This window comes from Ambystoma mexicanum, chromosome 1p (assembly GCF_040938575.1).
Source record: "Ambystoma mexicanum isolate Mex_15411 chromosome 1p, UKY_AmexF1_1, whole genome shotgun sequence".
Classification (NCBI taxonomy): Eukaryota; Metazoa; Chordata; class Amphibia; order Caudata; family Ambystomatidae; genus Ambystoma; species Ambystoma mexicanum.
Window position 1 is genome coordinate 768,869,543 of NC_090921.1, and position 24,298 is coordinate 768,893,840.

The 24,298-nt window shown below is 43.8% G+C and overlaps 1 long non-coding RNA gene across 2 annotated transcripts; it reads left to right on the top strand.

Annotated features, from left to right (window-relative positions):
- Positions 1–499: 499 nt before the first annotated feature.
- LOC138564718 (uncharacterized) lies at positions 500–23,732 on the top strand. 2 transcript variants are annotated; one of them, XR_011300753.1, is made up of 2 exons: positions 500–578; positions 23,259–23,732. It is a non-coding gene; the product is annotated as an uncharacterized lncRNA (long non-coding RNA). The 2 variants fall into 2 exon arrangements; XR_011300702.1 differs by lacking the exon at positions 500–578 and adding an exon at positions 8,449–8,560.
- Positions 23,733–24,298: the final 566 nt, after the last annotated feature.

Here is a 24,298-nt window from a genome sequence, read left to right on the forward strand (position 1 = left end):
GTGTGTGTGGTGTTTTAGCCTAAGGACATGTGAGTTGCCTAGCAGAAGAGCTGGTCGCTGCCTCATTAGAATATGGTGTAGAGAGTGTGTCACATGTCCCAATGTGAGTTCTGGAATGCAGGTGATGGAAAGTTGGTGTTCGAATAGGGACTGTTTACAGTTGAAGGAGTGACAACCTGGGTGGTGGGTACGAGCAATAATGAAGGAGTTACCACGTACCTGCTTTCTGTCATCATTGAGTCTTGTGCCCGGCAGGGAGCAGACGTAAAAGGGGCCAACAAAGGGTAGAAGGAGGTAACAGTATCAGGACTGCCCCGAATGAATGCAGTTGAGTGGAGAGCATAATGTTATAATGTGTGTCTTCCCTCCTGTGTCTTCCTTGCAGGGTGAGGTGATGTCAGTGGAATGTGGTGAGGTCACTGTGCTCAGAGTGTTGTCATTTGAATAGTGTAACAATGCGGACTCGTCATCAACACACCTGAGCCAGCAGGTGTTAACTTGCTGATCGCTGGTGTGTCAGAGGCCGGACTGCCCCATACATGTTCAGAAAGCAGACGACGTGATATGTAGCTCTTGTGGTGAGGAGCACTATTATTTGTGAGTTCAAATCGTTATCTCTTGTGCTGAGTTAGTCAGAGCACTCAAGTTTGCCGTGGCCATGCACGAGAAAGGCATCCAGTCCTATTATTTACCTCTGGGTTCTGGGAGCCTTGTCATTTTTTATTTATTTATTTATTTTTGTTGCTTATATAGCGCGCCAACCCCTAAGGCATCTGGACGCTTTCTTACAGATTGGTTACAGTAGTTACTCTGGTTACAGGAATACAATGGCCAAAGGGCATGTTAAGTGCAATGTTCATAGGTGTAGTGAATACAGTTCTAATGTATAGTTATAGATACAATATTTACATAGTTGCATTTTTTTCCCATTTGACATTTAGGAAGCCTCCAAGTCCCAGAATTCCAAGCAAAGACAGGACATGATTGCCTTCTAATGCATGACCACGCGAAACCTGAGAGCTCTGTGTTAGTCAATTAGTTCTCTATGCCCCCTTTAGCCAGAGTTAGTTCCACAATATGACTGCCGAGTCCTAGAATTTCCTTGAACTCACCCTACGTTTTAGTCGTGCAGCCTCGCTGGGTGGGACTGGATTTGCCATCATGTTATCCCAATCATGTGGAAAATGGCCCCTTTAGCGTGAATTGAGGGGCAGAAAAAATATGAAGTGCTAACATTGGTCCTTGGATATGGTTGGTGTACCTTTATCACTTTTGATTCCTGGTCTCCAGGACCTAGAGTTGGTCAGTTCAATTCCTGGGGTGTCTGCTGCCTCGTTAAGCCCCGGCAGATGGATTAACTCTATATTACTCCATACACATGTATTCTGTCTATCTGCACATTGCAGCACTGCGGGCTACACAATCCTGGCTGCCCCAACACTAAAGAATTCAGGTATCATAGCCCCCTCCTCCTGCAACACAAGCTAGTGTTATGGAGCCCCCTCATTCACTTTTGAGCCGTGTTCTCACATACATGGCACCTAGAGAAAACATGCAATGCAACAGTTTTTGGCTATTGTGTAGGCATGGAAAAGGCATTTGCCAGGCACCGCTGTAGTGGTATTAACTGGCCATCGATGGTAGGCGGTGCCAAATGGGGCAAGTAACTGGGCATATAATAGCAGTGCAGCCCGGTGAAGCCCGAACGCGGAGTAAAGAGCGCAGTATCCTATCTGCTGTTTTTGCTGCTAATTGTGTCACCGTGCTACTTTGTATCCTGTACTTGAAGCCCCTGGTGCTTTGTGATCTGTGCACAGCAACTATGATCATCCCGATTGCCTTCGCTGTATTTATTGCTCGGTGCCTTTAAGGATCTCCTTGGTGTATGGACACACCCACCAGGAAGTGACTAATAAATTCTGTGCTGCTAGCCCTTGCGGCATGAAGCCGAACGCGGAGTGAAGGGTGCTGTATCCTATCTGCTGTTTTTGCTGTTTGTGCTGTTTGTGCGGCGTACTAAAGGCTTGAGCACTGCCTAATGTTCTTGTCCAACGGTCCCAGTGTGGGCTTTGCTGCTATTTAGGTAACGAGAGCCACACTGATTTCTTCTGTCTATAGCGTGGGTGACTACAGGAGTGATACTCCTTTAATCACGCTCCGCCTGTGCCGCTCTTTCAGTAAGGCTGTTTATATGCACTGTGGCAATCTCCTAGACCAATTGTGTTTTCTAACTAATAAGACCTGACTATGTGTTGAATGTGCTTTGCAGCTAGCTGAGATTTACTCTGCTGCTTTATTTCGGCTACGTATTTCATACGAAGCCGCTTGGTGGAAACTTTTCGCTACGCTCTTCACATTACTGGCCATAGTGGCTTTTGCTCTGGTTTCAACACCCTTCCAAGTTTCCTGGATATCTCTGCCGGAATACCCCGCTAGTGACTGCAGATTTATTTCTTTGAGCCGGCAGGGCTGCTCACTAGTTGGGCTTGTGGGTACTGTTGTACCATGTCACTATTCGGTGGTGCGTCTCTACCTCTGCAGCAGAAACAGCATTATGAAGCTTATAAGTAAGCTTAAAAACAATAAAAATAATTTAAAAATCTTCAAATAAGGAAAAAGCCTCTGGGGCAACTGAAAATAGTCCACAGACCTCTCTGGCTAAGGAAAAGAATATCACTGACTTCTTTGGAGACCAAACTGCTGTGGTGCAAATTCATTCTGAACCATTAGCTACTATCGCTACCATGAGTGATGAGGCCGGTATTCCCGTGCAGTTTGACAACAACTACTCAATCTCTGTTGCAGCTTGGAGGGACAAATCCTTCACCTTGAGAGGTTTGGGAGGCCGGATTTAGCTAAACCTTGGGAAGCTGTAATTGAATCTGATTCTTGTACTGTTAATACCTCATCGAGCATTATTACCAACATGAATAAGGAAAGACTTTCTTGTTCTCCTTGTCTGACTGGCCTGGTGGAGCGTGCGCTTCACATGATAATGTATCATTAACTCTTAATCATGATTGTTGAAAGACCTTGATGCTCATAATTCTGCAACTAGCATTGCCCTAAACATTTTATTAAGGCTTTGCTATACTATTTCTGCACAAGCTAGGAATAATGCTGATTTACTAAAAGAATGATGTAAAGTTAATACTACTACTAAGTTGGGAGTTTCTAATACAACACCTGAAGTGCCATTAACGACTGTACCTACTGTAGATATGTGTAATGATAACCTAGAATCCACCTTGGTTGAAATACTGGTGGGGAGCGAGTGTGAGAGTGAGGAGGGATGTCCTCTATCCAAGAGAGAGAAACATAGGGGATACATAGATTCACAGAGAGCTTTAAAGGAAGGAAAAGCATTGGTAGCTAACGAAAGGGTGGCCAATGCAGAAAAACAAAATCATACCAAAAGAGAAAGAAAGAAGGTGGCTAGGAATGCAAGAAAGCACACTCTTAAAAGGGGCACTCTAACATCATGGGTAATTGATTCAGATAAAACTAAAACCAGTGCCATGAAACTGTCTACTGTACAAGTGGCGGAGAACCTATTTGATGGGATCAGTGATAGCTCCACTGATGATGCTGATGTTTCATCTATGGGCAGCAACAACAGTGTGGCTGAATCAACAGATATATCATTGCCCCTAACAAGATCAAAGGTTAGATTCTGTAAGATGGCTCAGGATACTTGGGTGACCCCTGGTAAAACTGAGAAGAAGCCTAATAGGCTGAGTAAGACTGTGATTTCGACTAATGATTCTTTCCACAAAAAGCAGTTTACTATCTCCTGTACGAATAAAATAAATATTGCTATTAATAGAAGTATGCTGCTGGAAGCCCTATTTATGCAACTTCAGTTAAGAATATTGAAAAGCGGGGACTTCAAATTTGTTGAGCAATGTAATGGTAATTTTAGTCGAATTCACTGCTACTCAGAAGCGGTGGTAAGTCTTGTGAAAGTATATAAAGATGAACTGAAGTGCGTGGCTATTTGCTAGATGTGAAGTCCAATGAAGGGGAAGGCCCTGGTAATAAGTCTGGGCATGCTAAAAATGCTAAAAATGACCAGCGGGTGAAGGGTGCCAATGTGGGTAATGATATAAACAAATCCCACTGGGAATGGTTGTGTTCCTTCTTATCACCAGTATCTAATAGTGGATGATTGGATTCCACTATTATATCCTGGAATACCAGAGGTCATTCTCACCTTTTCTCTGAAAATGCCTCTTCTCAATTACTGAATGATGCACTATTTGTTTTTCTGCAAGAGACATGGTTGATGAAGAGTGCTGTCTTTGATGGTTTCACAGCATATCAAAATGTGGCAAAAAAAAGGAGATAAGGGAAGACCTTTTGGAGGCCTTACCATTAAAGTCTCCAATATACTAAAATCTCAGGAATGTGCACTGTCTCCAGCTAATTCGAATGTTCTAATGGTGGAGGTTGCCCTGCGTAATACCTGTAAAATTCTGTTGATTAATATCTATGATCCCCCAGGAAATGACCATACCTTTACTATACAACAGACTATGCATAACTTTCTGGTTACTTACTGTATGGTGGAGAGAGAAGTGAATATTGTACTTGGAGGGGATTTTAATACTAACTTGCTATCCGATGATATAGGAATATTTACTAAAGCAGCAGGTTGGAAAACATGTATCACTGATTCTGAATTAAGGGTAGTAAATGGAAGTATGTATGACAAATCTCCCAACACTATAACCTGGGCCAACAATGCTTATACCCCCACCCTTGACTATATCTGTCTGAATGATAAGCTATTTGGCCAGGTGAAAGGTTTTGAAACTTTGTATAATACCTTTAGCGTCTTCTACAATCTCTGATCATATTGGATAGCACTCCTCCTGTTCAGGATGCTGTTGGCAAAATCTACTCCTGCGGTAAGGGTCCTAGAATTGGATGGTCTGACACTGACTTGGCTAAGACAAATAGATAGTGTAATAAAATTGTAGTTGAACAAATTCTGCATATTTCTGCAGATAATATAGTTGATTGGATCTCTAATCATCTTTCTGATCTTATGCCTATCGATGGGAGTGTTTGTCCCTTAAAGCATGATGCTATTAATAGCAGATCGTTTGATAAAAACATAAGGGATATGAAAAGGGAGATGCATAAGAAAATGTGTCACTGCATTATGTCGGGTCAGGACCCTGAAGCAATTCAGAGGGCTAGAAGGGTGATTCGGAAGAATTATATTAATGAGATCTAATGTTACTGGGCCTCCGATAGGAACGCTGGCTGGCAACGTATGATTCGGTTGCTTAATGATGGTGACTCTAGGAAGTACTGGGCCAGCTTCAGGACCATCAATAATGTTGGTAGTCCCGAAATCCTGATACCCATTGACAGCTATACCTGGACTAATTTCTTAACAGAAATATTGAAAGGTGAATCCCTAAAGCTTGAGATACGCACAATATCTAATATGACCCTATATAGGGACGATACTTTGTTAGCAATTAAGAACTTAAAGTGCTCTAGAGCCCCGGGACCTGACGGTCTTTGTAACATCATTTTAAAAGAAATCCCTGAAATTTGGGCTGACATCCTATTAATACTATTCCAAAAGGTTATTGACACGGGGAGGATGCCCGACTCTTAGAAGACCTCTAATATTATACCAATCTTTAAGAGCGGCCCTCGTAATCTCCCAGAGAGCTATAGGCTCCTAGCCCTTACTGATGTTCCCAGCAGGATTTTCTGTAATATCATCTTACAGGAAATTAACTAGTGGATAGTGAAGGATAACCTTCTGGACAAGGCCCAGACTGGCTTTCGGAAAGGCTGTGCAACGGTTGACAATATTTTTTATTCTAAATGCATTAATAGAACAGACTAATTGTGATAAAAACCTACCTTTGTATGTACTATTTGTCAACTTCTCGTCCGCATTCAACTCTGTTGAGCGGGAGAGGCTGGTGATGAAACTCAAATCTGTATGCCGGCTCACCTGTTTTACTTTTGTATGATGATCTATGACGACAGCAGGGCTAGGATACGTCTAGATAACCAGGGCACTTTATCTGACCCTATTTATATTCTAAAAGGAGTAAGACAGGGCTGTGCACTAGCCCCCATGCTATACAATCTGTTCATGTCTGATTTTGGGGGCATCTTTAAAGATAAAATGAATGCCTTTCCTAAAATTGTCCCACATTGGCTACGCAGATGACATCATAATTATGGACAACACATATGTGGGTATCTGTAATAGTGCTTCAGCCCTGTGTGAGTATGCAAAAATAAATGGTCTCAACATCAATTTGAAAAGAAAAACACAATTTATGGATTTTGGACCTCACTGTTGTAAAAAAAAGTTCATACCTTGCTCCCTGGGAACTATAAAGAAAGTTAACAGCTATAAATATCTGGGCCAGAAGATATGTGGAGAAAGAAAGAAAATTAATCCCTTAGTCCAACTTAGTAAAAGAACTAAAATAATGGCAATGCTAACAGCTGTTATGACCTTTTCTAAGAAAACTGCTAGTTTTAGTTTACTGGGAGTCATTAATATACACAAGCAAAAGTTGGTCGCTTTTTTTCTGTATGCATTGGAAGCCTCCTTCTCTGATTGGTCTGACTGGGCGGATGTGACGGAGGGTTTGATTTTGAGAAGACTACTTGGTCTCTTGAATTATACGCTGATACAGGCCATTGGGCTAGAAATGGGGCTGATCTCATTATCTGCACAAATTGAATAAAACAGGGCGAAGCTGTATATAAAAATAATGTTTGCTCATCGAGGTGTGCTGTCATATATCCTACGTGAAGGACTGAGGAAGGAAATATGGTGGCTCTGAATACCTTTCAGAAGAAAATCCAGGATATTTTTGAAAGAATTGCATTCTCCCCAAAATGGGAACATGGTGAGGGGGTGGTATTGAAGGCCCTGAAAAATTCTCTGGAAAAGTGGGATTGGGCCAGTAGCAATGACAGGGTTGCTGAATTTAGCTCCCTATATACATTTGCTAAACTACCATTCCTCTATAAGAAACCACAGTACTATCTAAAGTTGATGCCCTGCAAGGTAAACCGGAAAATATTTCTGGACATAAGGCTTAATCATCTTAATGATCTGGGCGTACGGGGAACCTGGTCAAGATTACCTGTGGAAAGGAGGTTTTGTAGACTGTGCTGTGATGAAACGGAGGTTGAAACAATCAGACACGTGCTTACTTGCTGCAAAAGTATGAGCCCTATATATGAGAAATACTTAGCAAAATATGAATGTGACTTGACCTATATTGCCAGTGAAAGTTTTATGTTGAGATGTCTAGAGCAGGATGGAATAGGAGCTTAATAATTGCAATTACCCAGATATGGAAGGTGGCGAAACTTCACCTTAGGGAATTTGAAGAAAATGTGAAGCTATTAGTTGAGCTATAAGTGCATTGTGATTCTTTTTAGTATGATGTATTATGTCTGTATTCTTGTTTTCTTTGGCGATTTCACTAAGTGTTTTTACACTAAGTGTCTTTTTGACTTCTTTTTGTTTCAACATATATGAGATCTTTTATGTATCATTGTGGAATTAAGTTACAAAGAATATTCTACTTGCTTTTGCCACTGAGATCTTTGTAATTTTCTTTTTAATAATTTTAAATTGTATCATTGATATTTGTATGTTTTATCTCTATTTCTCTTAACTGTTTTGACATACAATTTGTGAAAAGTTCTTTTGAACTATAACACAATAAAAAAAAGAAACAAAAAAAAGAATAATAATAATAGCAGTGCCTGGCAAATGACCAATTCTTATAAACAAACCAAAACCCTCCTGTTTTTAACAGGATTTCAGTGAAGGACATGCATAATGCTTGTAGATCAAGTGGCTAACGACAGACCTGGTAAAGAATTTATATTTGTTTATTTATTACATTTATGTAATGCCCAGACCCGGCGGTATCAGACCATTTGTACAGAATTAGAAGACAGGGGACGCAGAGAATTAGACATTAGTCATATTTGTTGAACAGACAAGTTTTTACACGTTTTCTAAAGGTTGTGTTGTTACACCAGTAGCGAGTACAGCCCCAAATAAGTCATTAACTCTCAGAAGACTGCTTTAAAAAAACACTGGCAGGAACTAAGAGCACAAGGTTTGATGGGCAGGGTTCATAAAGCTAGCTCAAAAAGATATCAGGAGGATATGCTTTGGGCGGCGCGGGGTAGGCAGTGGGAGGGAATGGCCATAGGCATTAGCATGGCCATGGACACTCAATGGGTGTGTGAGTAACTAAGCAGCACCTACACACTTTGTGTCCCTGCTCTCATGCCATTTCTCCCTAGCTGTACTCTAATGCACTCGTTTCAGCTTTTGTGTGGTACTTTATCCCCCTAATGACAAAACTAAAAAGGGATTCGACTGACATCTGTCTCATACAGTGCGATTCTCTTGTGTCTCCACAGTTCTCCTGCCACTTCTTGATTCACATGTGGTGCCTCAAAGGCACACTAACTAGAAGGTGGTTTCTTTTCCACATTTGCCGCAAGTCTTGCCCATGGCCGGGAATCGATCTTCATAAAGGTGATGTATCTTACAGCTGTAGCACCTCCATTTCCAGTGGTCACCTTTCCTTTCACTATTTGTCTCCCTCATTCGGTCTTTCTTGCTCCTGGATCCTCTTCATTATGTGTACGAGCGCATGTACCTTTTGTGTTCCTTTCGTTCTATCCCATGTCAGCCGCTTTGGTGTCTACTCTCTCTGTCTCGTGACACTTGGGCGAGCTCATGGGCTTCATCTAGTGGGGCCGCTCTGTGAGAGGTTTGCAGAATGAGGATGTCAGGCATCCTTCCATTACTCTCAAGCAAATGCCTCTTTGTTGAAGGATGCATGAAACTCACAGTGAGACACTAATTTCCTATAGGTGTGTTACAATTTCATCCATTATTTCTCCCAGTTGCTGGCAGCATTGATTGAAAGAGTATTATTGGTAGTTGACATTATGTTATTTGATGCTACAATTATGTTGGTAAATGATGATTTGTGTGCGGCTTCTTTACCCGGCATATTAATAAAGATGAGTAGTCTACATTGCTCTCGCCCATGGCCCCAAGGAAGACCCCAAGTCCTCCACCCACTCAGTCGATCTGGGTCTACAGATCATCGAGGAGGATAGGTAAAATAGTGTTGACTTGCACAAGTATGACGCTCTTTTAGAGAATGTGGGTAAATTGCCATCCCCAGAAGAGATCAGACGCTCATGTGATTATTTGTTCACAGCAAACCAGATCAGCAATTTAATACCTGGTGACTGGGGAAACTGATTCCACATCTCTTGCCAATGCTTTTCACACCGATCCACTGTGACTACCTCAGTCATCCCGCCTCATCCCACCTAAAGATCTGTCGCAGTTCAGGCAGACCTGCATCACCCCTATGCTACTGAAGGTGCCGTCTGGCTTTGTGAAGTACTCCCACACCCAAACAGTGTTGATCCGGAGTTCTCGCCATCAGAGAAGGCCGAAATCTCCCAGGTGCATCCTCACAGATAAGCACCACACTACCTACCAGTGCCACACAGGATCCAGACAGGACCTGATCCAGTCTTGGATGTCCAGTGCATGCTTGAAGCTCAACCCCTCCAAGACTGAATTCCTACTCAACAATAACACTGAACATACAGACCTGGCTATCAACCATGAACCCTGAGGGCTTCACACCCGAGCTCACCTGCTCCACCAAGTCTTGCGGGTTCCACATCGACAAACACCTCTCCTTCAAGAGCCACATATCTAAGAAAACTCAGACAGCTTGGTATCAGCTCTCCCTCTGTTATGCTTGAACTAAAATGGCGCTGGTGCGCACTGTATTCTGGAAGCGCTCGGAGCCATGATGGATATTTACTTCATGCCGCAGTGAAAAGCTGCACACATTTTGCTGAGTGTTAGATTCACGTTGCTGAGGAAAACATGCTTTCCACACCTGTTATGCGATCAAGGACATTTCTGCTGGGAAAGCTAACTTTGTTATGGTTTGCTACTGTTCTCCGCGGAGCGTGTTTTTAGAGGAGGGAGGCACTCTGCTCCTTGAGGGTGGCTCTCGATTGACCCAGCTGGCAACCGACGGCTGCTCATCAACTGCGCAAGTGCCATTTCCAGAAGGTTCGAGAACTGCCACCCCTTTGCGGAGTGTGTATATATGCGGAAACCCGGAGGTGGTCAGGTGAGACTTCAGCCGGAGGAGGACGCTTATGTCCGGCATTCCTGTGGGCTGTAGTGCTCTCGGCCTGGCTGTTTCTGGGGTCTTCCAGCCGCTTCTGGGCGAGATGAGGAATCCAGTTACGCTCACAGTGATGTATTTCCTTTTAAATTCTTTGCTTCTTCTGTGATTTATGTCTATATTACTTCTGTGAGTTATTTCTATGTTATTATTGGTTACTTCTAAACTTTGAATAAATAGCCGTATAAGAGCTGATTATCTTCTAAGAGTGTGTGGTTGCGAGTTATTGCGTCTTTCTGCGTTCAAAGTATTTGCTCTGTAATTGCATTGGTGATTTATGTTTGTCCGTGCATTCTGGGGGGAGCAATACATTTTTGGCGTCACGAACAGGATACTTGTGATGAGTTATTCCGAGTATTCAAGAATCTGTTTGAACGTAGATAGGATTCGGTTATCTTGCAAGTGAAAGTAAGTGGGTAGTGAAGTTTTTGAGTCGTGAAGTTTTTTTTCTTGTGCTGGTGTGTCCGTGCCTGTGGGAGTGATTGCAGTGTGAAGAGAAAAAAAATATATAGATATAAAGAGGTTTTGTTTTGTTTGTGATAATGAGTAGTTTGTTCAGGAAGAAGAGCGTTACAGCTGGCGGTGACTGTTCTGATGTTGTTATTCCAGGCTGGACTAAGAGTCCATATGATAAGTTGGCCCAGGCATGGGCATGTGGTGCAGGTCTAAGTGAAACATGGGATCAAGGATTGGGAGATGCCGATCCGGCTGATGTAATGGCATGCTTGCAACAAGTTCCAGTAGAACATGGCAGAGAATGTGCGGCATTAGGTAGGCGAGGTTGGGTTCTTTTGCATGCTTAAAGGAAAATACATCAAATGAAGGTGGAAATGAAAAATGAGGTTTTGCGATTAGAGAGAGAGCTGGCTGCAGAACGGCAGATTGCGTTAATGCAGCAGATTCAAATGAAACTGTTTAAAGATAAGGCTGACACATATCAGCAATGGCCAAGAGGGCAGCAGTCAGAGTAGCCCGGTATAAGTATAGGAAAAGACGGGGAGGGGTCAACAAAAGAAAGGTGGCAGCTGTAATCGCTACTGCTGGTGTAGACTGGGATCCGGATAAGTGGGATGGTGATATTTTTGATTCAATCAGTCTAGAAAGTAGTTCCGCAAATGAGTCTGACCCCAAAATGGAAGTGAAACAGAAAACAGTGGCGGCTAAGCCCGTTAGAAGACGGCGAGCCGGACCCCACCCGCAGAATCCTGCTGGCGGAATGGTGGATTTAACCACGCTGGAGGATTACACACAGCAGGAGGTTGGGGAAATTATTCCCCGTTTGAGGCAAAAATCAGGGGAAGCTTTATTGACATGGATGGTGAGATTGCTAGATGCGGGTGCTGCAGGGTTGTTGGTAGATTCTACGGATTCACCGCGTTTTTTACCCCTGTCAATTGACACCAATGTACAGGATGTTTTAAGAGCAGGAACGCCCCCTGACGCGAATGGTCAAGATACGCAGGTGTCTTTGTTGCACCTGGTAGCCCAAGAATGTAACCGTAAATACCCCATTACCACAGATTGGCCTAGCAAAGAAACGAAGGGGTATACCTTGAGAGAAGCAATTCAAAAAGTCAGAGAGCATGCTATGAAACAGGCTATTCACAGAGATGCTCCTGATCACATGGGAGCCGTGCCGCTCTCAGTTTCAACTTGAAACATGGTGATTAGAACCGTGCCACCCGCATACAAAAGTGTCATTATGACTTTGCTCGTAGGTATGACGGGCAAAGCTACTGATGAGGTAGCGGATGCCATTCGGCAACGTGCAGATCTAGGGGAGTGGGATAAGAGCGATAACAAGCCACGGGAGAGAGAGGGGCGGAGTGAGAGAAGAACCGAAGGCAGGCGGCAAGATAGCAGAGACTCCCGAGTGTCCCGAAAAGACATGTTTTTGGCTTTGTTGAAAGATGGTGTGCCACACGAAGAAATTGATGGCATTGAAACCAGAGTAATGTATGAATTATACAAAAAACGAGGACTTGCAGCCAAAGAGCGCTATAAACAGGTTAAGAAACAGGTAGTCACCACGCCTCAGGGGGACACCTCATCTTCTGCTCCCCCTGTGGAAGAACAAGACGAAGGGTCTATGGGGACACCTTCCCCGTACCAACCGACATATGCTGATTTGAGAAAGGTTGTGAGTGCGATGTTAGAGGCAGAGTCGAGTCACACTCATTCGAAGTTTGACTAGGGCTTCGGCCAAGCTCCGGCAGCGTCTGCCCGCATAAAAGTTGACAGGCGGCCTCATGTTGATGTTAAGATTTTTTGGGGGCCAGGAAATACACAAGGGGTGCAAGCATTGATAGACACCGGGGCGGAGGCCCCTTTGATTCATGGCAATCCAACACGATTTAAAGGCAAACAGTTTACTATTACAGGTCTAGGGGGAAAGGAGACCCCCGCAGTACAAACGAAAGTGGAGATGAAAATAGGCAATTTGAGTAGGCAGAAATACCAAGTGTTGATTGTCCTGATACCTGAATATATAATTGGCTTTGACATTTTGGAAGGGTTAACCTTGGGACTTGGCGGTAAAACGTACCAGTTTGGGGTGAGTGCATTGATCTGTACACCCATTACCGTAGGCAAATTGAAGATGCCCCCTGTGCAAGTGCCTGTGGCAACCAAGCGGGTAGCAATGGAACAATACCGCATTCCTGGGGGGCACAAGGACATTTCAGACACCATCAAAGAGTACGTGGAGGCGGGTGTATTACGCCCTATTACCACCGCATGGAACAATCCTCTCTGGCCTATTAAAAAGGGAGATGGGTCGTGGGGGATGACGGTGGATTACAGGGAGTTGAATAAACACACTCCTCCCTTAGTGCCCGCAGTCCCAGATGCCATTACCTTGATTGAGAATGTCCAAAAGTTTGAGGGGACTTGGTATGCAGTGATCGATTTAGCCAATGCATTTTTCTCTGTGCCAATTGCTGAAGAGTGTCAAGAGCAGTTTGCATTTTCGTGGAGTGGACGTCAGTACACTTTCACGAGGCTACCAATGGGGTACATACATAGCCTGACTATCTGTCACCGGCTGGTGGCAGAGCACTTAGACAAGATCCTGTGTAAACCTGACATACACATCTCTCATTACATTGATGATATTTTGATTCAGGGCAAGGATGAGCACAGTGTGCAAAGTCAGTTAAATGTCATTATAGAAGGATTGAAGAAGGAAGGGTGGGAGATTAACCCGAGTAAAATTCAAGGTCCAGCTGAAACAGTGATATTCCTAGGGATTCAGTGGCATTGAGAAATGGTGCCAAAAGCCCGACAGAAAATACTTGAATTCACCACTCCAATGAACAAAAAGCAATCTCAGCAGTTTATAGGGCTGTTTGGCTTTTGGAGACAGCACATTCCCCATTTACGGCAGATATTGTCCTCCCTCTACAAGGTGACACGAAAGAAATATGAGTTTCAGTGGGGGGAGGAGCAACAGAAAGCCTTTGAGCTGGCGAAAGACACCGTACAGCAGGTGCTTGATTTATGGCCATTGAAGGAAGGTGAAGTGGAATTAAATGTGTCTGTACAAGACAATTATGCTTACTGGAGTGTGTGGCAGAAACAAGACAGGAAACATGTGCGATTGGGGTTTTGGAGTCGTAAGTTGCCCGATGCTGGTAACTCATACACTCCGTTTGAGAAGCAATTGCTGGCATGTTATTGGGCACTTGTTGATACCGAGCAAATGACGGTGGGCCATGATGTATTGATGAGACCAGAAATACCAATCATGCAATGGGTACTGAGCTCTCCTAAAACACATAGAATAGGACATGCTCAAGAAGCCAGCATAATTAAATGGAAATGGTACATTCAAGACAGAGCCAAATCAGGGAAGGGTGGAGTGGCAAAATTACACGAGCAAGTAGCCAACATACCGCCCTCAGATTACATACCATCGGAAGTGCCTGAAAAACGTGAGTCTCCCGTGAAATGGGGAGTAACTTACAGTGATTTGACGGTGGAACAAACAGAGCATGCTTGGATCACGGATGGTTCAGCTCGATAAGTAGGAACTGAGCGGTACTGGAAAGCAGTGTCGTACAATCCCAAGACAAGAAACATGTTGACAATGACAGGGAAAGGGAAGAGCAGTCAGTTTGCAGAACTTTACGCAGTTTACCAAGCATTGAAACAAGAGACCCCTAGTCAATGTTATATGTACACAGATTCATGGTCAGTGGCGAATGGATTGGCAGTGTGGTTGCCAACCTGGCAAAAGAATGGGTGGAAGATTCATTCAAAAGAGTTGTGGGGAAAAGAACTGTGGCAAAATATTGCAGAAATGCTATCACAAAGTGAAGTCACTGTATATCATGTGGACGCACATTGTGCCACAGACTCATTAGAACGTTGGTTTAATTCTGTTGCAGACGAACACACCAAGATTTCATCTGTGGATGCAGAGGCTCAGGAAGACGATTTGGAGGATTTGGCCAAATGGGCCCATCAGAAATGTGGGCACCTTGGAGAAAAGGCTAATATCAGGTGGACACAAGCTCGAGGAATCAGTCTTCCTTTAGAAGTAGTGAAAACGATCATTTTGCAATGTCCAGTGTGCCAACATCAACTGCATAGACCTATCCCTCAGATTGTTCGAGGCACATTGGGAAGAGGAAAATTACCAGGTCAAATTTGGCAGATTGATTATATCGGTCCCATGCCAATCAGTAGAGGTTGTCAGTATGCATGCACTATTGTGGATACATACTCAGGATATTTGATGGTTTTGCCGTGCAAACGTGCAACACAACTGAACACCATCAGGTTGTTAGATCAGATCATACTACATTATGGAGTGCCTTTGCAGATTCAAAGTGACAATGGATCACATTTCAAAGGCAAATTAATCCAGGTGTTTTGTCAGGAAAAGAGCATTTAGTAGTTGTACCACGTACCCTATTACCCAGCTGCTTCAGGGTTAATTGAACGAATGAATGGGTTATTGAAAAACAGTTGCGCAAATCTGGAGACGGCAGTTTGGCAGGGTGGCGTGATCGTGTGTTTGATGCGGTGCAAGTATTAAACAATAGACCTGTGTATGAACATGAAACTCCTTTGATACGATTAATGACTCCTACTTTACAGGTTCAACCCAATTCAGTCAGAGAAACACTATTGTACTGGGAAATTACTCCAGGTTCTTTGGCTTCCTATCGAGCAACTCCAGAGTCAGCAGGGGTAGGCTTGCATTCCCATGAAGAAATCAGATTAGCCCCGAGAGGGATAGTTGTAATTGAAACAGGGATTGGAGTACGAATTCCCCCAGGGCATATGGGATGGATTGCCCCTAGATCTGGCCTAGCATTGAAGGGAGTTCAAGTGTTGGGAGGGGTAATTGATGCTGATTACCAAGGCGAGATTAAAGTCATCCTAATGAATAGTGGGGACCAATTGTTATCGATCCACAAGGGTGATCGAGTGGCCCAATTGATCATAATTCCTGTTAAATTGACCATGATTAAGAAGGGGGAGCCTCCTACAGTGTTAAGTACTCGTGGGGATCGCGGTTTTGGCTCTTCAGACAGTATGGTACCGGGTGCAAAGGTCTGGGTGGAAAAGCCAAGTGGCCCACCAGTGCCCGCAGATGTCATTGCATCAGGCAAAGATCAAGTAGTTTTAGTCATGGAGCCTGGTAGAAAGAAATGGCAATATGTGCCCGCAAACAAATGTTACCTGAGAGAGTGATGTGCAACACTGATATCTCTTTTCTGGGTTTGCCTTGTAGATCCTGTGTCTGGCTGGTGTAATTGTGGTACTAAATGGACTCCTTTTGGGAGAGTTAAACAGCCTGCTGCTATCAACGAAAAATGTCACATCTGTGCCAGTGATCAAGGGGATACTGATAGTGGTGAATAATGTTGTCCCAAAGCAGCCTCATGCCGATGCAGAAAAGCCAGCCAGACCGAAGACATGGGTTCGTGAAATGCGGCAAACATGTCAGGAGCAAGTGAAAACAACCTTGATGCCAGTCATGCGAGATGCATTTTTAGGACGGCGAAAACATTCTCCTATGATCACCCAGACGGAGAATATGTGGATATATCTGGCACAGCAGGTGCTCAACATATCGCACTTCTGTCTTACTGATGTGCCCAATGCTGAAGCTTTACTGACTACGTGCTTAGTAGCAGTGCCGACGCCTGTTCCGATTTTAAAGCATATCTTCGGCGTCACACACAATGATTCTTTGGTTCAAGATTCGGATATTAAGCAATCTTTTTCCGTTTATGAGTACTGTAGGTTCTGCCAAGAAACCAATCGCAAATGGAGAAATTTGACAGGTGTTATTACTTATAATATAACCCAAGGTGATGTATGTTATTTTATGACCTGCAATGCACAAGAAATTGGCAAATGCCAACAGATCGATTTAACCAAACAACACAATCATACAAGGTTTGAGCAGCGACTGTGTTCGCGAGTGCCACGCACATGCACCAGTGTAAATAATACTATTTCTTGTAATCATACAGTGATAGCTGCCAGTCATTTGAATCATGTGAAACTTCTAACAGGATTGCTCTTTTCATGTGGCAACATCACATACACTTATATTCCAGCTAATATTTCCGGAGGTCCATGTGCTTTAACTCGATTAGGACTAATGATGTTTCCTTTACACCCAGCGATAACTCGAGGTAAAAGGTCAACTTTTGAATCTGTGGGTCTATCTCCTGATTGTGATTCACATGTACACTTGTTATCAGAAGCTGAGGTTCTAGCATTAACCCTTTCATTAGTGGGAGTTTGGGGTTTAGCTGCTGGGGGTTACAAATCTTTGATGAAATTAGCATGTTTAGTAGTCAAAAGCCTTAATCATACTTCTCAGGCATTCGAAGAATTACTCCTTGATAGTCCAGTTATTAGAAAAGCAACTTTGCAAAACAGAGCTGCTGTTGATTATCTATTGCTAAAGCATAATTTAGGGTGTAACGCATTTGAAGGTATGTGTTGTTTTAATTTAAGTGACCATTCACGATCTATTGAAAGTCATATTCGAGGTTTGAGGGATCTCATTTCTCAAGTGTCCCAAGATCGTACTGGGAATTGGTGGGATTTGTTATTTTCATGGATACCTGATATTGGGGGTACACTACGTTACGCTTTTGCTTGCATTTTCATTATATTAGCTATCATAATAGCTTGTTGTTGTTGCATTCAATGTATTCCCAATTTAGTTTTAATGTTTCGTAGGTTTCAGAGACTGGCTCCTTTGCCACCGGGCTATCGAAGGTAAATATCCAAGGGTGGAATTGTTATGCTTGAACTAAAATGGCGCTGGTGCGCAGTATATTCTGGGAGCGCTCGGAGCCATGATGGATATTTACTTCATGCCGCAGTGAAAAGCTGCACACATTTTGCTGAGTGTTAGATTCACGGTGCTGAGGAAAACATGCTTTCCAAACCTGGTATGCAGTCAAGGACATTTCTGCTGGGAAAGCTAACTTTGTTATGGTTTGCTACTGTTCTCCGCGGAGCGTGTTTTTAGAGGAGGGAGGTACTCTGCTCCTTGAGGGTGGCTCTCGATTGACCCAGCTGGCAACCAACGGCTGCTCATCAACTGCGCAAAGTGCCATTTCCAGAAGGTTCGAGAACTGCCACCCCTTTGCGAAGTGTGTATATATGCGGAAACCCGGAGGTGGTCAGGTGAGACTTCAGCCAGAGGAGGACGCTTACGTCCAGCATTCCTGTGGGCTGTAGTGCTCTCGGCCTGGCTGTTCCCGGGGTCTTCCAGCCGCTTCTGGGCGAGATGAGGAATCCAGATACACACACAGTGATGTATTTCTTTTTACATTCTTTGCTTCTTCTGTGATTTATGTCTATATTACTTCTGTGAGTTATTTCTATGTTATTATTGGTTGCTTCTAAACTTTGAATAAATAGCCGTATAAGAACTGATTATCTTCTAAGAGTGTGTGGTTGCGAGTTATTGCGTCTTTCTGCGTTCAAAGTATTTGCTCTGTAATTGCATTGGTGATTTATGTTTTTCCGTGCACTCTGGGGAGAGCAATACACCCTCCTGTGGAAAGTCAGGCCCTTCCTCCTTTTGGACAGCTTTACATCCACTGTTCAAGCACTGGTCCTATCCCACTTGGATGGGGGCAATGCCCTGCTCAAAGGCCTTCCGTCGTCCTTCCTTGTGCCCCTGAAAAGTGTCCTACACACGGCAGCATGCCTCATCTAGGGTCTATGCAGATAGGACCACATCAGCCCTGCCACACACACTGGCTCCCACTGCACAGACAAATCACCTTCAAGTCTTGCTGCATCATCTATAAGGCAGTCGCCCTCAAGTCACCCAGCTACCTCGCTGAGAAACTCAGCATCTCCGGCGGACACTGCACCATCAGAAGCCAGGACATGTGCCGACTTGAAATCTGCTGCTGCAAAAAGGAAAGGACCAGAAAACAAGCATTCTCTGCCTATGCCTCAAGACTATGGAACCTCCTGCCTGTCAGCATCAGACTCGCCCCCACGCTCCTACAATTCAGAAAAGAACTCAAGACCCACCTCTTCAAGGAGTCTCTCCTCCTCGACACCTAGGCCATCATGTCGCCCCCTGCACCACCTGACTCGCCAGACGTCGTCTACTCCTCTCCTCCCCGCCACCCTGTACAGCTCAACCCCTCCTCTGTGCCCCTCCGTATCCTAGCCCCACTTCCTACTTACTTACCCTTGGACTTACCTGATGTATATACCTTGTTATGGGACCTTAGTAAAGATGTTCACTTGCCTTACCCGAGTATCAGACTTTCATTTCACCCCTTAACATACAGCATACCGCTACCAGTGCAATCACTCTCCGGTGTTTCTAGGTAGAACAGCAGGGACCCCTTTTTAAAATCTAGTTCTCAATACTAGTTGCCTTTCTTTGAGCAATCCTACATTTGTCAGGAAAGGGAACCGAACAAGTATAGTGCAATATTGGTTTAATCTCACACCTCCCCCACCAAACTACACTCTCCAGGCACAGGGGCAAGAGCTTGTGGGGTTGGCGGTCGAGGGGGGGGGGTGGAGGCAGTGGGACTCTGCCAATACCCAGCTGAAGGTTCCATTTGTTTGTTGAGCAGTGTTGCCGTATGTAGAAGTGCACCGAGGTAGTGTTTTGCCCCGGGTCATGCAGTATTTGGTTAAGAGGGCAATCTGACACTTAATACCAGACTTAATACCAGACTTGTGGGTAATACCAGACTTGTGGTTTCAAAGTGGAAATTTTCGCCAATGGGAAAACCAACCTATGATGGATGGAAATGCTTGCTTTAACACTCAACACATGGAATTCTTCTGAATACCATTTCACTCCATTGTTTTTTTTAGCTTGTCTGACATTACTTCTGGGTTCTAACAATACACAAGTCGCTCTTGACTATGCCCCCAGAGACGTCTAGAGTGAGCTGCCAGCCTGCCTACATTTGCTCTGTACACCAGGGAACTCGAGCCGCCAGCACAATAGTTTTTAGCCTTTTCCTGTGGATGCTTCATCAGTAAGGTGCAGCATTCTGGGTTCCCAGTACAGATGATTTTAATATGAACTTGAACCGATTCAACCAAACTGTAGAAATCAAATCATGATGCCGGAAAGGAAAACTAAGTTATGATTTGCAAACTGCAAAATACTACTAGCCTAGTCTCTCTAAGACACGTATGTGAACACAAACAGGCACAGGCCGCGGCAGCATGGGCATAATTTTAGGGGGGGACGGGGGCATTTGTCCCCCCAACTTTCATGGCACACCATTTGTCCACATTCATTTGGCTGGGGCACCTTTTCTTCAGATGCCATGTCCCTCCCCCCCCAACATTTTCAGCAAAGTTACTCCACTGCGTGGCAGGCAGCCAATCCTGAATAATTTCTGTTGGAAGTAAAGAGGACTTTTTTTCTCCCACTGTACTCTCCCCACACACCATCGTTTTTTGCATAAAACTATTGGCATGTGATCTGAATGCAAAGATCTACTTTGCCTTCAAGCTCAGCCGGCGGTTTCTGCAGTGTTTTGGGAACAACAGTCCATGCACGGCTGCACTGAAGATCTCTGTTAAACACACAGGTCAGTATTAGTATGGTGCATAGTCATAGCTATTTGTGAAGCATTGTGATGGCATGTTTTAGATGTTGATTCATTCTGCATCAGCAAGAGCATATGGTTGAGCTCTGGGGGTGGCACCCTGGTGGCAGCCAGCCACTGACGTAACAGGGGCCCCCGCGGTGTGGGGGGTCCAGCCACCACATGTCCTGGGGGGGGCCCCCTTGGACTAAACATTTTTTTTTAAATCTTTTTTTTAGTCTCTCTGCCTTCATGTTGTAACAGAAATAATTTCTCTATGAAGGCAGAGTGACTACAAAAATAAACTATTTTTTTTTAAGTCCGAAAGCTCCCCCGCCCCATGTCATGGACGCCTCTAGGCTGGATGCTTCCATGTCATGGGTTGGGGAGCGCTATGACTTCTGCCTTCATGAAGAAATTATTTCCATTATGGTTTCGGTCCTTAACTGAAACAATTTCTTTATGAAGTCAGAGTGACTTCAAAAAGAAACCATTTCTTTTTTAAGTAATAGGGCTCCCCTCAACCCCATGACGGGTGCGTGTGTGAGTGTATGGTGAAAGGGTGCACACTTAAATGGATAGGTGGCTGCCTGTGTGAGTGTATGGTGAAAGGGTGCACACTTAAATGTATAGGCGGCTGCCTGTGTGAGTGTATGGTGAGAGGGTGAACACTTAAATGTATGGGTGGCTGCCAGGGTGTGCCTGTATGGTGAAAGGGTACAGACTTATATTTATGGGTGGCTGGGTGTGCATGTGTGTCTATGGTGAATGGTCTGTTTGCTTGTGTTCAGGGGTGCAACAAAACTTACATTGCGTGGGGGCAAGAAGGTGCTAAACCTTCAAATGTTGGGAGAGGTGCTAACTTCACGGGCGGTGGGGAAGCAAACTTTTGTGTGGGGGCATCCAACTTCTTTATGCATTCTAATGAGACTATTCTAGTGCAGCTTCAATGTTACAAGCAGTTAACTCCTCATTTGAGTCTGAAAGCACCAACGTATGGACTGCTGTGAGAATAAGCAGTCTCTTGTCCCCTCTCTAACCTTCCAATCACTTCCCTGTCATGCAAGTACTAAACCCACACCAAGATTTCAATAGCCTAAAGAATTATACATTTGAATGCAGGTACTAATAGTGAAATGCTTTGCATTAGTATTTGCTGGGCCTTTGTTAACAGAGAAACCCAGGTGCTGTTTAACATCTGTGTCCTGTTCTGTCCGGCAACAGCTCTGTAGGTCAGCCGGGTCGAGTCAATATAGCCCAAAATGTCAAGGGGCGCTAGAGGGAGGGCTGAAGCCCAGTCAGCTCAATGGTGTTGCACCACTACTTGTGTTTAATCCCTTGGTTACTTGTTGGTCATCTTCATTACTCATAGTCCTATTCTTCCTCGTCCCAGTACTTGTGTATGAGGCACTTTGACTCATACACAAGTACTGGGATGAGGTAGAGGGATATGGAGGTATTGCCTGGCTTAGTTACCTGGAATCTTCATTACGCCTAGTCCCACTCTTCCTCATACCAGTACTTACCTATGAGGCAACGCGCCTCATACGCAAGCACTGGGACAAGGAAAAGGGATGTGGAGGTAATTCTGTGCTGAGAAGCGGATCTTAGGGGTTGGGATAGGAGGTGGGAGGGAGAGGGCATGTGTGGGTGGTGGGGGTCGGACAGGGATTGTGCGATAAATCATAATGGTCATCCATGTCCAAGCAATGTAGGCATGATATGTGTTATTAGTGGCTAGAGAGGCATTTTGGTGCAGCAAGTCTGGTCATTTCTTAGTTTGGCTTGACTTTTTTTTAACTGGGAATCTCTGATAAAGCAGTCCTGCTTAGTGTAATTACTTGGGTAGACTGGCATTTGGGTGCTACCAGTCTAGCAGTTTCTTACTGCAGCATAGTATCATTTTCTGGGCATCTGTGGTAAAATAACCATGATAAGTGTTATTGCTTCGACTGGCATTTTGGTGCAACCAGTCTAGGTATGTCTAAATGTGGCCTGGCATGCATTACTGTAATGTTTTTACGTGTCTAGGCTGGTCTACATTGTGCAGCCAGTTAGACGTGTTTTCATTGTGGCATGGCATTTCTAATAGCAGTACATTATATTAATTAAAGCATTAATGTTCCTGTGCACTGTTGTTGACTTGCATGTATTGGATTTTTGGATTGGTGTTACCATACAAAACAATTTCAAACGCTCTGGCCTTTCAGCCAATTTTTCTCCGAAAGTGTGCTGTATAATGCATTCAAACACATATTTATATATTTCTCCTAGTTCAGTGTGTGGCGTACCCCCTACAGAAGCATGTTTGTGCGTATTACGCAAGCCTGGTAATCTAGACCGGCCCAAAGTGTGGCGCAACCGTGATTTGTTGCTGAGTTGGGGGGGGGGGCCCAAATTTTGTGTTACTCTACTGCATCCAGCAGATGCCATCCTTTTTTAGTATTTATTTACTGATGAGGGCGGCCTGCCAGGCTAGGTCCAGCCCTGGCCCGGGATGATAATGATCCCATCGGGCGGCATCTGTTTCAAAACAGACGGTAATTAATATGCAGCTCCGGGCAGCAGGGTACAGGCAGAAAGTTTGATGTTGGGTTCTGGAACCTGGTGGCGCCGGCCAAAGGGGTTGTGGAGGTGCTCATGCATTGCCTGCAGCCAGGCTGATGGCCTGATGCAATGCTCATGCAATGAATGAAAATACTGATTTTCCATACTAGCGTTATAGAAAGTCAAGATTCTATTAAAGACACAGAGGCAAAGGATTACCCCACCCATGTAATTGTTTATGAAATGTATTTCTGTGAAAGGTTGAGTTGAATGGAGGAATATTGTCAGGACATTTATTGTAGTTGCTTACTGAAAATGATATTGAAATATGTCAACAATTACCCACCCTAAGGGAGTATAACTAAGATAGTTTGTTTGGATTGCATTGCAGGTACTGAAGGGAAAAATGCAGGATATTGAGGATCGGAAGCTGGAGGTTGTGGCGCTTACCAAACACCGGAGGCTCGGATTATGCTTGTTCAAAGCTTACCTACCACCAACGTAGACATGCCTTCAATGGGTCTGAAGTTAAATTGTTTAAACTTCGACTCCCTCGACCAGTCAGCCGCCTTGAGAATATCCTGCAATCTAACCCCTGCATTAAATGCCTTGGATGCCATGGCCCCTCTAATGGCTACAATTTGTTAAATCTGTCATTCCGTCGTAGAAACTGCATGCCAGCTGCTGACTTCATGCCCCGTAATACAAAGTTCATACATAATATTACACAGATAAAAATGGATCAAATTTGGGCATATTCAACATCGTCCAGCTCGATGATACTATCAAATGCTGTATATCACATATGGTTTTGCATTGAGAATGTATTAAAAAAACATAATATCCCAGCCGGATATAACTTTGACTCAGATGCAGAATCAGAATGTTTCATTGTTAATAGTACATCTGTAAGACTGGTTTTACTCTTATTATTGCTTGTAGAACATATATACCTGATTAATTTGTATTCTTGTAATCACTGTCAACTGATATTTTTAATCTATTTGCTTCTTGTAAATTGATACACGACTTTTGATCTGTAATTTCTTGTGTAAAAGGTTTTAATTGTAAACCATATAGACATTCTAATAATTTAAAATATATATATATATATATATATATATATAATTCAATGGGCTCTCAACAGCTACAAGCAAAATCGTCCTTTGACCCAGACCTAAAAGGTTGAGAGGTATGAATTAGGAAAGGCACGATGAATTAACTTTTCATGGTTCACTTTAACATATTTTAATTTCATCATATATGCTAACCCTCCCGATTTAGGCGGGAAACTCACGATTTTTACAATTAAAAAAGAGTGCTCTTTTTTTCTGTCTCCCCCCTAAAATAATTATAACCCCAATTCTATACATACATGCCAACATCCCGACGCAGCTGGGAGGGAGATTTCGTCAGAGAAATTGGGATACA